Source organism: Rhinolophus ferrumequinum, chromosome 8, assembly GCF_004115265.2.
Source record: "Rhinolophus ferrumequinum isolate MPI-CBG mRhiFer1 chromosome 8, mRhiFer1_v1.p, whole genome shotgun sequence".
Lineage (NCBI taxonomy): Eukaryota > Metazoa > Chordata > Mammalia > Chiroptera > Rhinolophidae > Rhinolophus > Rhinolophus ferrumequinum.
The window spans coordinates 9,299,293-9,315,367 of NC_046291.1; positions in this window are offsets into that span (position 1 = coordinate 9,299,293).

Genomic DNA, 16,075 nt, shown 5'->3' on the forward strand with positions numbered 1-16,075 from the left:
TTAAAGGGAAAAAAGTTATCACATGATAAAGTCGCTATCAGTGCAGAATTTTCATTTTTGGAATGAATTTAATTAGAAATAAGTGTCTCTTGAAAATTATTATTTTTTTCTTTTTTACGTGCTGAAAGACACAATAAATATATTTGAAGTTGGTTATGGCTGTTTAAAAATATAAAAGCTTAGTGAACACACAATGTGATTTATAGATGATGTCATACAGAATTGTATACCTGAGATTTATGTAACTTTACTAACAATTGTCACCCCAATAAACTTTAATTGAAAAATATATATAAAAGCTCAAGTAAGTGGATTGTTTTCTTCCATTTTGTTTGTTCTTAGTCAGGCCCCATATGGGTGTCACCTTCAAATTATGATGTGGAGCTGAGGCCTCCCCTTTCCTCTTGTCAGGAATCCTCACAGTTGGCTTTTCATTGAACCCACAGACGTTTAAAAACTACTGGTGTCCAGGTTCTCACTCCTGGAGATTCTGATTAAATTGCCTGAGAGAAAGCCTTAACACCAGGATTTTTAAAGCTCCCCAAACAATTCTATGTGCAGTCAAGGCTGGAGCCACCTCCTTGCCCACCCCTAAATAGCTTCATGATACACCTGTCATTGACTAATTAAAATTCCTTGTGTGGGTTATAGTAGAAGAGAAAAGTAATGAACTGTATAATATAGCTGAGAAAATTACCAGAAACAGGGAAGGAAAAAAAATAACAGCACGATCAAGGAATATGGTGGGTAAAATGACAGGTTCGACATACTATATCTTTCGGAATAATAAGATAATAAGGTAGACACTGATATGGCTAATCATTCTTGAAGGAAGATGAAAAACTCCCAGTTTGAAGAAGTACGTTAAGTTGGGAAGAGGAAGAGGCTCAGAGGACAGGATTTGGTATTCAAAGATAGAGCTATATCCATGGGGGTCAAGATTTACATAATAACCGGAATATGTTTGTAGCTTAGTTACAAATAGATAAGATACTATTAAATGCAGTGATAAAGATAAGAATCTATGCCAGACACTACATGAGGTATTTATATTTCCACATCTACTAAAGCCTCTACCATAAAGTCATTATTATTATCCGCACTCATAGTTGAGAACACAGATTAAACAACATTAAATGTAGGTGACAGAGTTTGAACATGGCAGAGGCATAATTTGAGCCTAGATATACTCGGCTTGTGCAGCAAATGAGCCAAACAATTAGCTTGGCTCTGAGTCAGTGAGTGGGCAATGTCTTTTGGGAGATCACCGGTTATAGGAAACAAAGAGAAACTGGAATTCTCATTAAGTCACCAGTGCAAGTCTTTAAGCTAATGGAATAGCAAACTTCTGTTCTTCTTTTCATGTGCGGGTATGCTAATCTCACAAACAGTTGCTTAAAAGCACTTTCATGACAGAGCACACCTAAGGCAAATAATTTCAGGATAGAGTAAAATTAAGATCGCATATTTTTTCTGCTTATTTACTAGAAAGTTACATAACACTCAAAAACACCCATGTTGTTTTTATTATGATTTGGGGGCAATGTTTGCAAGGGAAGTGAGATGTAATAAAATGATCTCACTTTAATATATGCCAAAAAGAATTGAAAGCAAAGTGTGAAAAACTATTCTCAATTAAAACATAAAAAATCATTCAAAACATCCCTGGGAGCCTGGCCATTAGGTTGTAGCAGCACATGCAAGGATGGTTTTAGTAGTTAGTTAGTTAGTTAGTTAGTTAGTTAGTTAGTTAGTTAGTTAGTTAGTTTTGAGAATCCATTGCATCTGGACCCTTTGCAGTTTTATAGTCCTGAAAACTAGAATGTCTGCATAAAAGCTTTTTGTATATGCTCAAGTATTGTGTGTGTGTTGGAATTTCCTGGCCGCAGCAATTGCTAATTATGTGTGTATCCTTTCTGGATACACACAAACAACACACAAACAGATCAACCACAAACAACAATAGGTATGCAAATTTGCCCTCATTAGACTAGCTATGTATGCATCTGATTTCGCTAACCAGAAGGTTCCCTCAGCCTTCCTTTCCTTGGGATGGTAGTAACCTGGGGTCTTCCATAGAAACTGCTCGCATAACTGGGAAATCCGAAGGCTATCTGAGATCCAACTAGACCCAGGATCTCAAATATTATATTCTGAGCTTCCCTCTCAGCCCTTTTGCCTTTTTATTTTTCAGTTCCCCCCAGTCGCCCCCATCACTCCCCTCTGCTTGTTGTATTATCTTCCCTGCTAGGCGGGCTTTTGTTTTTTTGTAAATCATAATCTGCATTCCTAGACACTGTGGTCAGCAATGGACAGAAGCAGTGGAATCCTTTGAGCAGGGAGTTGGGAGCAGTCTGCTCAGGACGCAGACAATGATAAAACCCATGAACAGTCAGAGTGTTTTTATTATTCAGTTGGTGCAAACGTAATTGCGGTTTAAAAGGTTTAAAAAAAAAAATCGCAAAAAACGCAATTTCTTTGCACCAACCTAATATGACCAACACGGGCAATGTAAAACCATGTGGGCAGTGAAATACTCCTCCCTGAAATATTACTTTATATAATCCAACTTGTAAACAATTTCCAGGGTTACCATTGAGTTTTAATAACACGAATGTAAGCGTCCAATGAGCACCTTTATCTGACTTCCCCATTAATAAATGTAGTATTCTACATGGAAGCTAATTTGGGGAAATTCCAGTCATAGAGTCAATCTTCGCCACACACAGCCTCAGGGACATGCATTAATTTCAAGAGTAAGTGCACAAAGTCTTGGAATCATTTGAGCTTCATTAGGCACAGTTCATGTCTACAACTCCTCCATGTTCTTGGATGTAAACAGGAGATTCAGAATAAACAGTGGTAGCTGTATATAGCTTTTCTTTTCTGAGTTATTATTATCTTTTTTGGATGTAAGTTTTAGATGAGGCTAATCAGACACAAATTTGCAAACAGCCAGAATCATACTTGAACAATGTGCAGTGATACACTGGGCCAAAATTGTTCCTTGTGAAGAATGTCATTGACTATGCAACAATGAAATGTCGATAAATAGAATTTATAAAGAGAAAAAATTTTTCAAAGAAGAATGCAAGGAGAAATGACAAAAGACGATGGCATTGCCTGGCCAGGTATACCTGAAAAGCAACATTTGAATGCCTTGGTCATTTTCACCAAGAACTAGACACTTGTTCTAAATCAATGAATCAAGTAAAGCCATTTAACCATTTACTCTGTTTTTTGCAGAAGAAGGAAAATTTGGAGGTTCCTTCCAAACATAATAGAAGGATATGCTACATTTTCTGGTGAAGATATTTTAGTGGAAATATTTCAATTATAGAGATATTTGATTGCTTCTAGAATCAACTCTGAAGAAATAAAGATCCTAAATACTATTGCAATTTCTTGAATTTATTATGAAATACAATTTTTATGAATTTGTGCCAAACTTATCTTTATGTTTAAGACTTTTGTTAACATAACTATTTCTCGATCTGCTGCTACATATGAAAGAAAGATTTCATAATTAAAAATGAGTAAAATGCATCCGTTGATCAGATATAAGCATATCCATGCAAACAACAATTTTAACAGTCATTGAAAACTTTGGAGAAAACTGAAGAAATTATAATGTTTTTATCACTGTGGTAGACTAATATATTGGTATAGGCTTTTCTCTTTAAAAAAAATACAGTAATGGCATTGCATAATTGAAAGTTGCTAAGAAGTAGATCTTAAAGACCTTCATCACAAGAAAAAAAAATTGGAACTATTTATGGTGATAGAGGTTAACTAGACTTATTATGGTGATCATTTCACAATATATACAATATTGAATCATGCTGTACACCTAAAGCTAATATAATGTTATATGTCAATTATGCCTCAATAAAAATACATTAAGAATTTAAAACACAGTACTACAATTAGAAAATAATCCATTACTTTTTCCTCTTTTGTTCCTTAACATTTATTTTATTTTTATTTTAAATTTCTTTTACTTTTTTGCTGCTATAATTTATATATGAAGTTCAATTAAAGAAAATTTTCACTTTCTGCATTTCTTTTCTTGCAGTAATTTTTTCAAGATTATTACTGAAAATAATCTTTTCATATATATAGGATGGTGTCAAAAAAAGATCTGGTCCAAGTGTCAAATATGCCAGTTACATCACAGACAAGAGGGTGTCTCTTCTTTCGTGAATTATTCCTTCTTGCTCTCTTATTTCTCCTTCTATCCCTTTACTTCTACCTCCTCCAGGAAGAGATGAGAGAATGGAGTAAAGGAAAGGACCAAACTTCATTGTCTGCTTCCCGTCCAGCTGTGGGAGTCTGTTTGATGCTCCATGTCCTTTGGGAAACAAGTGTTCAAAGACTTGACTTGTCATGAGTTCCAGGACTGAGTTTCCTCAGGAGATTTTTTGGAAGCTCTGCTCTGCACAGTTTCCTGATGTGGCTGATGTGATTTTGACCACTATTTGTCACTCCCACATCTCAGCTTGTATTTGGAAGTATATCCCACAGCCTTCCATGCTGGAGTCTCCTTATGTGGCAGACCACACTCTTGGGGAAGGAACCAGCTGTTTTATTGTGTCCATTAAGCCTAAAGGAACCCAGGAATCCCTGTCATCCCAAATAGCACGAGCAAAGGCTGTCTGAGTATTGCCTGTTCTCCTGCTTACAGAATTCTCCAGAGCAGTGAGCACCTGTCTTGATGTTCACGCACACCCCAACTCCAGGGTGTGCCTATGAGGCACTCCCAAAATTCCACACTGAGCACTTCGCCCCATGGCAGCCCCCCAAATGGGCATAGATAATTTTCTGCAGCATGAGTTTCTACTGTATTCCCCCAAAATAAAACCAGGTCTTATATTAATTTTTGCTCCAAAAGATGCATTAGGGCTTATGTTCAGGGGATGTCCTCCTGAAAAATCATGCTAGGGATTATTTTCTGGTTAGGTCTTATTTTCGGGGAAACATGGTCTATGGAATGCAATGCTGGCCTTCCATTCTTGTTCACAATCCAGTCTCATTCAGTGTTTTGTTGTTTTGTTTTATTTCTGTTTTTGAGGCTCATTCTCTAGGCTTTTTGTTTTTCCATTGGTTATCCTTCTGGTTATAGTTGGGAATTGAGGGTCCAAGAGTTTGTATGATCATCTCTTAGTATGTTGGGGGGGTGACGGCTTATCTGCTCACTTTAGCACGAAAGATAACTTCTTATTTTTCCTTTCCTCTTTTTTTTTTTTTTTTTTTAAAAAAAGCTTTGGGATTAGCATTCAATAGAGAGGAAAGAAGCCTCTCCTATAGAGACAAGCGTGGCAGTAACTGTTGCACTGGTGTGGACTTAGGTATACTTTTAGGCAGGAATGGAAAGTGTTGCAGTTTATGATTTCTTTGGTCTCTGCGAACTAAAAGATGAGACTGTCTTTCAAGGATACAAGAGAGATGGAAGAGATGGTAGATTTAAAGAGATCAAGACGTTTCCAAAGGTTTTTTTGTAAACATGTAAAGCCTAACATGGAGAGCAAGCTAATATGGGAGAACACATCTAATTCTATTAATTGTTGAGCACCCACTATGTACACTATACTATCCAAAAGGGAGGAGCTGCAGGGCCTGAAGGGCTGACAAAGATAAACTTCACTTATCCAACAGTGTCTCTGAAGACAAGCTGAGTGTTCATGGTCAGATTCACAGAATTTCTGACTTTTGCTCAAATTATCCCCAGACACTTCATTTCTGAAATTAGAAAGATAGAAAAGAACACACTAAGAACAATAAAATAAAGATATAAAATGAAATGCTCAATAAAAAACAAGAAATGAAGTGTTCATTTTTGATAACACAACTGTTCTTTTCAATAGTAATTTGGCTTCTTAAACATTTCTATATATACATATCTGTGTGTATGTATATGTACATTTTATGTATTTGTATACATATATATGTTTATATGTATGTATTTATGTATATTTATATATAATTTCTCTATGCTGCATTGAAAAATTAAAGCTTCCAATTATGTTTTAAGGAGTCTATCATATAGCTTAAAAACATGTTATATAGATCTCACGTAGATCATTGGTAGGAAAATTAGTGTGCATGGGGGAGCATACTAATTTTTCAAGTCTAAGTGATAAGTTTTCAAATAGACGTTCTTTTCTATCCCCTTAGAGGTATATACGGAACACACCATAATCGCTTCTTAAATTTAGCATGTTGTTTTGCTATTTTAAGTCTCCTAATTCCTTTTTCAATTGCTCAGTCCACAACCTGCGAAATCTTTGGAAATGATCCCTTGGTGGGCTTAGTATATTTTATAAAGGATCAACAAAAAGTCCTTTTATTTTCATGCTTCTTGTGTAAGTTTTCCACACCCAACTTCAGAGTAAATAACCACCACTCTGTGTGCTGTAAATGCATATGATAGTCAATGTTTTCCTCATTTGCTTTTCATGAACAACCAGCACTGCATGTTTTCAAAAGAAGAAATATTTTATTTTCACACCTAGGGAAGGACATGCAGAACTTTCATATTCCTTTCTTAAGTGACAAATGCTACTATTACCACAATGCTATTTGTTCCTGGTTGATTTCCTTTGCTTTTCGAAGAGAATTTTCCTTTGTGAGTCATCTACTATGACTCTCACATTACTTTCATTTGACATCTTATATAAAAGGCTGTAATTCCTGTTTTCACAGAGGAATAATTTCCAGAACAGCATCCTAATAGTAGGTCAGCAGTTACATTCTAAACCTCGCGCCTACAGGAATACTTTCTTTTATGTTTGGCAGAAATATCACCTCAATTACCTGTGGTTGCCCTTTCTAAAATTGTCTGTTAAATGTGTCTCCAAACAGAAGAATATAAAATAGAGAGAGCTCATCTTCCTGCAAGCAAAGGATAACCAGAGTTATTAAGGTGAAAGGGATGCTTTCTCTGATTAATAGTGTGTAGAAGAATGAGGAAGTGAGAGAACAAAAAAGGCTGAGGAAACAGGAACAAAAAACATGGGCCACAAAGAGTAAAAAAGATTTTGCTGAGAGATCCAAGATGACGGAGTATATAAACACTGTGCCTGCTTTCTTTCACGAACATATTACAAGTACAACTAAATTATAGAATAATAATCAACTTAGATAATAATCTGAAGTCTAGCTGAACAGAAGATTTATAAACTAAGGATATAAAAAAGAAGCCATGTCAAGACTGGTAGGAGGGGCAGAGATACAAAACAGACTGGCCCCCAACCTCCATGTGGTGGTTGAGAATCAGGAGGGATATCTCAGCCATGGAAGTTCCCCCAAAAGGAAAGCAAGGGATTGAAACCTACTTGAAGAAACAATGACTGAAAACTTTCCTAACTTGGTGAAATTGAAATAGATATACAAGTCCAGGAAGTGCAAAGAGTCCCAAACAAGATGAACCCAGACAGGCCAAAACCAAGTCACATTATAATTAAAATGGCAAAGGTTAAAGACAAGAGAGAATCCTAAAAGCAAGCAAGAGAAAGGAACTAGTAACTTATAAAGGAACTCCCATAGATTTTCAGCTGATTTCTCAACAGAAACTTTGCAGGCCAGAGGGGATTGGCACAAAATATTCAACATGACAAAAGCAAGGACTTAGAACCAAGGGTACTCTGCCGAGCAAGGCTACCATTTAAAATTGAAGGACAGATTAAGAACTTGCCAGACAGAAAAAGCTAAAGGAGTTCATCACCACCAAACCAGATTTATAAGGAATGCTAGAGGGACTTTTTTAAGATGGAAAAAAAGAAAAAAAGAAAATTATGAATAATAAAATAGCAATAGCTACATAAGCATCAACAATTACTTTCAATGTAAGCGGATTAATGTTCCAATCAAAAGACATAGGAGGACTGAATGGATAAGGAAACAAAACCCTCACATATGCTGCCTAGAAGAGACTCACTTCAGATTGACAGAAACACAGACAGAAGTAAAGGGATAGAAAAACATACTCCATGAAATGAAAACGAAAAAAAAAAAAAAAAGCGTGGGTAGCAATACTTATATCAGACAAAATTAGACTTTAAACAAAGGCTATAAGAAGAGACAAAGAAGGACCCAATAGTCCCACTTCAGGGTACTTATCCTGAAAAACCCAAATGCTACGTCTAGGGGACGTATGCATTTATATGTTCATTACAGCATTGTTTTACAATGGCCAAGATGTGGAGGCAACCTGGGTGTCCATCAATGGAAGAATGGATAAAAAGGGGGTGTACATACATACAACGGAATATTGCCTCAGCCATGGAAGGGAATGGGTTTCTCACCATCTGTGCCGACATGGATGGACCTGAATGGGTATTGTGCTGAATGAAGTATGTCAGACAGAGAAAGACAGATGCAATATTTCACGTATATTTGCAATCTAAAGAACAAAATAAACAAAATAGAAATAAATTTGTAGATATAGAAAACATTTTGATGATGCCAGGATCAGAGGGGCACTTGGGTGTGTGGGTGAAAAAGGGGAAGGGATTAAGAAGTACAAATTGGTTGTTAAAAAGTAGTTATGGGGATGTAGGTTATAGCATAAGGAATATAGTCGATAACATTGTAATAATTATGTTTGGTGTCAGATGGAAACTAGAATTTATCAGGGTGATAGATGGGAGGGGTTGGGAGCAGGTGAAAAAGGTGAAGGGATTAAGAAGTTACAAAACAGTCATGGGATTTATAGTAAAGCAGAGGGTCTTCCACTAGCTGGCCTTGTTTTGCAATCTACCAGAGGGAATATGAGCCAATAATATGGTAATAGCTATGAATAGTGCCAGGTGGGTACTAGACTAGTCAGCGGGATCATTGCTTAAATTATATAAATGTCTAACCACTATGCTATACACCTGAAATTAATATAAAATAATATTAAATGCCAACTGTAACTGATAAATTTTAAAAGGGGAGGAAAAGTGAAGGGGAATAAGAGGTCCAGATTTCCAGGTATAGAACAAATATATCATGGGGATGTAATGTACAGCATAGGGAATATAGTCAATAATATTGTGATAGCATAGCATGGTGTCAGATGGTTGCTGAACATATCATGGTGATCACTTCTTTAGGTATATAAATAGGTATTGTGTACCCCCTGAAACTAATACAATATTGTGTTTTAGCTATATTTTTAATAAAAATCTTTTAAAAATAAAGTATTATAATGTAAAATACTTTGCTTCCCAGAAGCATTTAGAATAAAAATGCTGCCTTGGTCTTCCACTAGATGGCCTTGTTTTGCAATCTACCACAGTGGGCTTGAAGCTGGGAGCCCAGCCAAGCGATTGGCGATTTGAAAGGATGAAGGTTCGTCAGCCTGGTTGCCCTGAATCAACTACCACTCCCATTTCTATGGCTCTATATGCTCTCCAGAAACCAAGGACTGAGTTCAAGTCCAAGAGGGTACAGTGGGAAAACTTGAAGATTAAAATCTGGTTTGGATATTATATACGTTGATGAGTCTACATATTTATCAAAACTCATTGATTGTATCCTTTAAAGCAGTGTTTTATTGTTTGTGTATTAGATCCCAACTTTTAGCTATAAAAATGACAAACTATATGGAATATGCTTGTGATAACAATTCTATTTTGTGCCATGGTCCTGATATAACCTGTGCTAATATAATTATCTTTTCTGGTAATTAAAAAAAAATAATATTCAGAATTTTTAAAAAAACACTAAAACTTGGTTCCAGTTTTGGTACCACCATTGAAGTTAATTCCAACTCTCCCTTGCTTCATCCATAATGTGAGAATTATACCTGTTTTACTAAGATCATAGGTAGTTGTGAACATCACAAAGTTTAAACACTCTTCTCTGAATTTATACAAGCTTAATTTCAATCACAATCAAAAACTCTGCTCCTCTATACAGTTTTGTTCCCCAGAATAATATGTATGACTCATAAATGTTTTACTGTAAATTTGTAACCCGTTTAATGATCTAATGAGATGAAAAGCCCTTTTTTATCTTGGACTAGATCTTTATAACCTCCAGCAGCTATCACAACACACTGAGTATACACTAGTGCTCAATAAACATTTGTTGACTGAATAAATTAAAGAAGTGTTTATTGAGCACCAACTATTGCTAAATCCTATAGTAGGCATGAAAGGGAATATACATGTTAATCAAAGATTCTATGTGAAAAAATAACACATGTACACATACTCAATAATGTAATTAGTCCTCTAAAAGTGATGTCATTTGAACAACAAATAAAGGATTAGCAATGGAAAGAAATTGGACCTTCTTGGCTCTTGGGTAGATTAGAGGAAATCAGTAAGGATATATATTAGTAATAAGGATTCAGTTGTCCAAAATGAAAACTGATTGCAAAAAACAGAAGGACCATTCATTAAATGCTAGTCAGAGGTACAAATCTCTCTCTCTCTCTCTCTCTCTCTCCATACATGCAAACACACAGAAAACTTATTTTCTCCATATCTCTGAGTAACACTTAGAACTATGGACAGAGAAAAGCAAAGCTAATTTAAAAAGTATTAGTAAATTATTGATTTAATAACTTTATGATTCCCAGAGTGTCATCAATGCTCATATAAATACGTATTGCTAATAGGTTCTTTACAAATAAAATCTCTAGAAAAAGTTATCTTTCAAATTCCATGTAAAAATAAATTCACATCCCGTTTCCTCATTAGAAAAGGAAGAGGGCCTTGTGGGAATCAGAGGAACAACTCTCTTTTGCTTGAGTTGTCCGACTGTAGGGAACTCTGGTTAAGGAGTTGGAACCAGAGACTGTGACACTTATTGAAGCCACCGTGGCTCTCAAAATTCAGTTCAATGAGGGCATTGGATTTGGAGAATGGGTCCCTTAAGGCCACCAGAGGGGTTTCTGACAGGGAACCTTGTGTAGCCACAGACAGGCTTCTTACAGTAACACAACGCCAGGAGGACATGTGCTCCTCTATTTAGTGGTTTTACACAAACTTTTCATAGACTTGTAATAATGTTATAATCACTTCACATACGACATCAAGACCAATCACTCACTATGTCCTCCATCCAAGGCATCCTATTAGTAGACCTGGCCGGTTGCGCTCAATGGGGATTCCAGGGCTGCAATGACTTTTTAAAACATTTGACAAGGTTGTTTGTGTCTTTTCAATCTTGAAAACCTGATATCTGTTTTTTTTCACCGGAGATAATTTACCTGGTCCCCGTCTCTTTACCATCAAATAGAATTTGAATTACCTCTGGCTTTAAAAAAAATGTATAAAACCATGTATTAAAGTTTGCATCATATCAATCAAAAATTGTTTTTATAAACCAGTGGAAACATTATTCATGACTTGCAACTGTTTTCTCTATAAACTGAAAACATCCCTATTACCAAGAAAAGGTCTAGCGGCAGTGGCCTTGCTTAGCTATGATACGAACAAACCTTTTAATGTGGAACACAAAGGTTTGCATGCTGGTCTGCTAACAGCCGAGTGCAGGCTAAGAAGTTTTATCATTGTTGGCTCAACAGACTACCATCTGTGCTGAAAGCTATTTTATACTGGTCAGCACGTTGTGTTCCTGAGACATCCTATTCCTGTCATCACAGATATCAGGGATCTCTCAGACAGCTTTGAAATCTGAAACTACATTCAAGATAAGGGTGGGTCATTGGGTCTGTGGCTCTACCTGCTTCATGGAAATCTGCCTCCTGTGTCTTCTTCTTTAGCCATGGAAAACAGTTTGGTGTCCTGGTGATTATTTCTTTGTCAGAAAAGAATCTAAATCTGGGGTTTGACAGATTGTTCTCTGAAGCAAAACTGGGCTGTGAATTAGGGAATGAAAGTAGTTTACAAATATGCTAGAGTTGACATGGGGCTTCGGGGTCCCAATTAGGGCCACTGGGCTTTATGCTTTCCCATGGGTGCTTCTGTACATCGTTAGTAAACATAAAAGCCTTCGTTAAAATGCTCCCCAGACAATGTTTAGACTAGCAAGAGTTTCAGCTTGAGCAAATTAGAGTGACTTCTCAGACCTCTTCTCCTGTGTAAACCTACCATTCCTGGACATTAACTCCTGCATTTTGTAAAGGATTTTGACACAATTAGTCAGAGGATGTTTTAAAGTGTCATATGTGGTGATGTACAAGCACTACTCACTTCAAGTCTCCGATTTGTCAACCTCCCCAACAAATACATGATGGCAAAAATGAATGCTCACTGGCCCATATGACAATCTCCTAGGAGTAAATTTGGTTTCATGAAATGGAAACTTTCACCAAATGAAATGCTTTTACAAATGAGGCTGGAAATCTTTCTAGGACAGTGTTTGTGGAAAGGTTTCTCACACTTCCAGATTGGAATTAACTGGGAAAATCTACACAGACAGTGCTTAAGCTCATGCATCACATGTAAGGACAATGTACTCTCTCCTCTGGGGGGTCCAGGTCTAACTCTGGGGGGTCCATAGCTAACTATGAATTTCAGAGTCAGCCGCACATTCTTCTACCTTCACTGGCTGAGAAGAATGTTTTCATTCAGGGTTTCTGAAGACTTGGACTCTTTAATAGATAACATCTCATTAATTTCTTTTGGTGAGGAAATCATTTAAAGGAATTCGAGGGTAGTGACTATTCCACTGATTTCTGGAGGGGTGGGGAAGAAAGAACTGTAGGATCGGTATTGTGCTGAGTGGTCCCTGAGACTCCTGTTGTCTCCAGACCTCTTTCTAGTCTATTCTCTTGTGCTGGATATTCTGATAGTAATCATGGCCCAACGTTTTATCTCACAGCGATGCCCTTAAACTCTTTCAGGTTTTCCTCATGTCACCTACCACTTAGCTATACAGCATAGTGTCATGGAAATAACATTAAGCTTAAAGTGAAAATGCTCATTTTCTTATCTCTACCATTTACCAGGCTCCAGACTCTGTGCTGTTCACCTAACGGCTCTCATATTCCATTTTCTCATTCATTCAGTTGTTCATTCATTTATTAAACAAATATTCATTGAGTGTGTACTCTAGGCCAGGTACAGTGCTTGGTACTAACAATAAAATGGTGACCCTAAACAGATTCTGATGGCTGGCCTTTAAGATGACCACCATCAATTGCTTCCCTCCCTTATGCTGAATACTTTTCCCCATTGCAAGATGGAATCAATTTCCTCTTCCCTGAATCTGCATAGGCTCTGGAAGTGCTTGACCAGCAGAATACAATGGAATTGATATGGCGCGAGATTCCTGGCCCAGGCTTTAACAGACTGAAGGCTTCCACTTCCTGTCTCTAGAAACACTAGCTTGTGGAATCCTGAGCCCACCATGCAAGGATTCCAACTATCCTGAGGCTGTCACCCATGAGGAAGCCCAAAGCTAGCCATGTGGAAAAGCCATGGGAAAAGAGAAAGAGAGAATGACAGGGCTGGAAGGGGGGTAGGGACAGGCTTGGTGAGTCTCTGGCTGCTTCAGCCTCGCACCGTACCATGTGAGGACGTCTTCAAACAAGTCCAGTCTCATGTGACGGATGACTTCAATTATATGAGGGACCCAAAGCATGAATTTCCCCATGGAGCCCATCCACTCCCCAATCTACAAGAAACGGTAATAAATTGGTCTTCTGAAAGCAACTAAACTTGAGGATGACTTTTATGTAGCGATAGATAAGAGAATGCATACTCCCTGCCCTCCTGGAACTTAAAGTTTAGTGAGGACAACAGGAGACTAAGCAACAAAGTTACACTCTAATGAGTGTCATTGACGGATGGTACATGGGGCTGTGAATGTTAAAAAGAAGATCAGGGACAAGTTTGGGTCAGGGAAAGCTTCTGTGAGGCACTGACATTTTGGCTAGATACTATATTACTAAGCAAAGAGAAGGGGATCTTATTTGCATAAAGCTAGTGCTCCATGCAAAAGGCACAGTATGTGCAGTGGCCCCAATTCAGTGGACAGGAGGAAGGTCAGTGCAGCTGGACAGCAGTGAACAGCAGGAGATAAAGCCAGCAAGGGAGGTGGGGCTGCTCATGCCATGTCTTGGACAGAGTTGGGAATATGTTTTTACTGCAGTGGCAAGCATATGAATCATTTAAACTGGGAAAGTGACGGCATCAGTTTGGCTATCCATCCAAAGACATGCTCGGCGGAAAACCTCTGCTGCTTGGGATGCTGCTGCCTCTATTACGGTTTGCTGCAAAACGCTGAACGCTATTTTTGCTTTCTGCCTTTTTTGTCAAAGCAAACATCCTCTTCAGATTTCTTTCAGGTACTAATGCAGACCTTTCATAAAAAGGAAGTGGTTAAATACAAACTTTCAAAGAGTGGGGGATACCTGTATTTCTGTACGTGTTATTAATCGTCTGTATATCCTCCTACTAGAAAGGAAGGAACAGGAGAGCGAGAGTTTTTGCATATTTTATTAACTGATATAACCCAGTACTTACAAAATGAACCTGACATTTAATAGGAGCTTCATAAATATTTGTGGAATAAATAAATAGTTAAAAGCTAGGAAAGTCTGCAAAGTTTGCCGCGAACTCTAAGGATGTATAAAAGAATCCTCTAACAATCTGTCCAAAGCACAATTATATTTGCTCTATATGACCTGGCACTTTCACTAGCACAGCCGTGGCTATCTTAATCGGCAAGATTTAAAGTCCTTCTATTCTAGGCCCAGCTCGTGTTTAACTCGTTATGAAATCTTAAGCAAGTCATCTTCTCCCTAGGCCTGTTTTCTGTTCTATAAAATAGGGTGTTTAGAAAAGCTTTTCAAGAGCTGCTGTGGACTTAGTAGAGATTCACTCGGACTGCATATTGGAATCACCTCAGAAACTTCTCTAAAATGCTGGTGCATTTGGGCACCATCTCCAAAGATTCTAATTGGTCGTTTGTGGCGCTTATATAGATCTATCTATCTATCTATCTATCTATCTATCTATCTATCTATCTATCTATCTAGAATGAGAGAGAGAGAGAGACAGACAGACAGACAGAGAGAGACAGAGAGAGACAGAGATACAGGAATGAGACCCACTGACTCCAAGGTCATGGTTCAGCCATGTTCAAGAGCAACCTTCCATGAGTGTAAGTTAACATGACCAGGTACATATTTACTATTAAAGTTGAGTGTGGATCACATTAAGTTGATCTTATTGAGGCTTGTCTTGCTGAGTTGATCAATATTCCCCAACGCTGCTGCAGACACCAGGGAGGCTACAGAGACAGGAGTAGCCATAGCTGGGCTTCGTGGGGGCTTCTTCCCATTTTTCTGCCGCCTCTGAGTACACTAACTATTGATTTCTAAACTTCTTAAGTTGTTAAATGAACCTCACACCTCTCTTGCTCCCCTTCTATTCCTTAAAGCTAAGCAGGTCGCTTGCTTTTGCCAACACAGATGAATCTTGGTCATTTTCATGCACGCTTAGGAATTGTGTAGGCTCTGTGCATTATCTCTTCAAGTTTTATGTCCAAGACTCCCATTGAATCTTCAATCTGAAACTTCAGAATCGTCACATTCTAGCTTCTCAGACTCATTCCAGAAATCTAAACCAAACCAACTGATTTCTGACTCTGTTGTGAGACTATATTAACACACACACACACACACACAAACACAGCACCTGGAGCCCTCCCACACCCTCAGGGGCCCAAATTCTGAGCACCACCATCCAGCACCATCTGCCTGATGGCACCTCCCCCTTCCTGCTCTCATACTTGGTGGGAGCCTACATTTTGAAGAGCAGTATCACAGGCACCAGAATTGGGAACTCTGGCAAAGTTAAGAAATTGGGAAGGAAATTTTCAGTCAACTAATGTTTTGGAGGTTTCCATGATTCCATATTCTCTAAATTAAAAAATATATATATATAAATTTCCCAACTGTTTAACATGATGCAAAAAAGTTACAAATTTCTCCCACTAATTTTTTTCTGGAACTTCATTGCTTAATTGTTTTGACAGGTGCAGTGATCATTGCAATTGCAGACACAAAAATGTTCCATTTTGTTTTATAAACTAAGACTCTGAGTCTCGGCAATCAGGATGTTTTTAGGACTTTGAGTGCCTTATATATTTTCCTTGTCTCTTAACTATC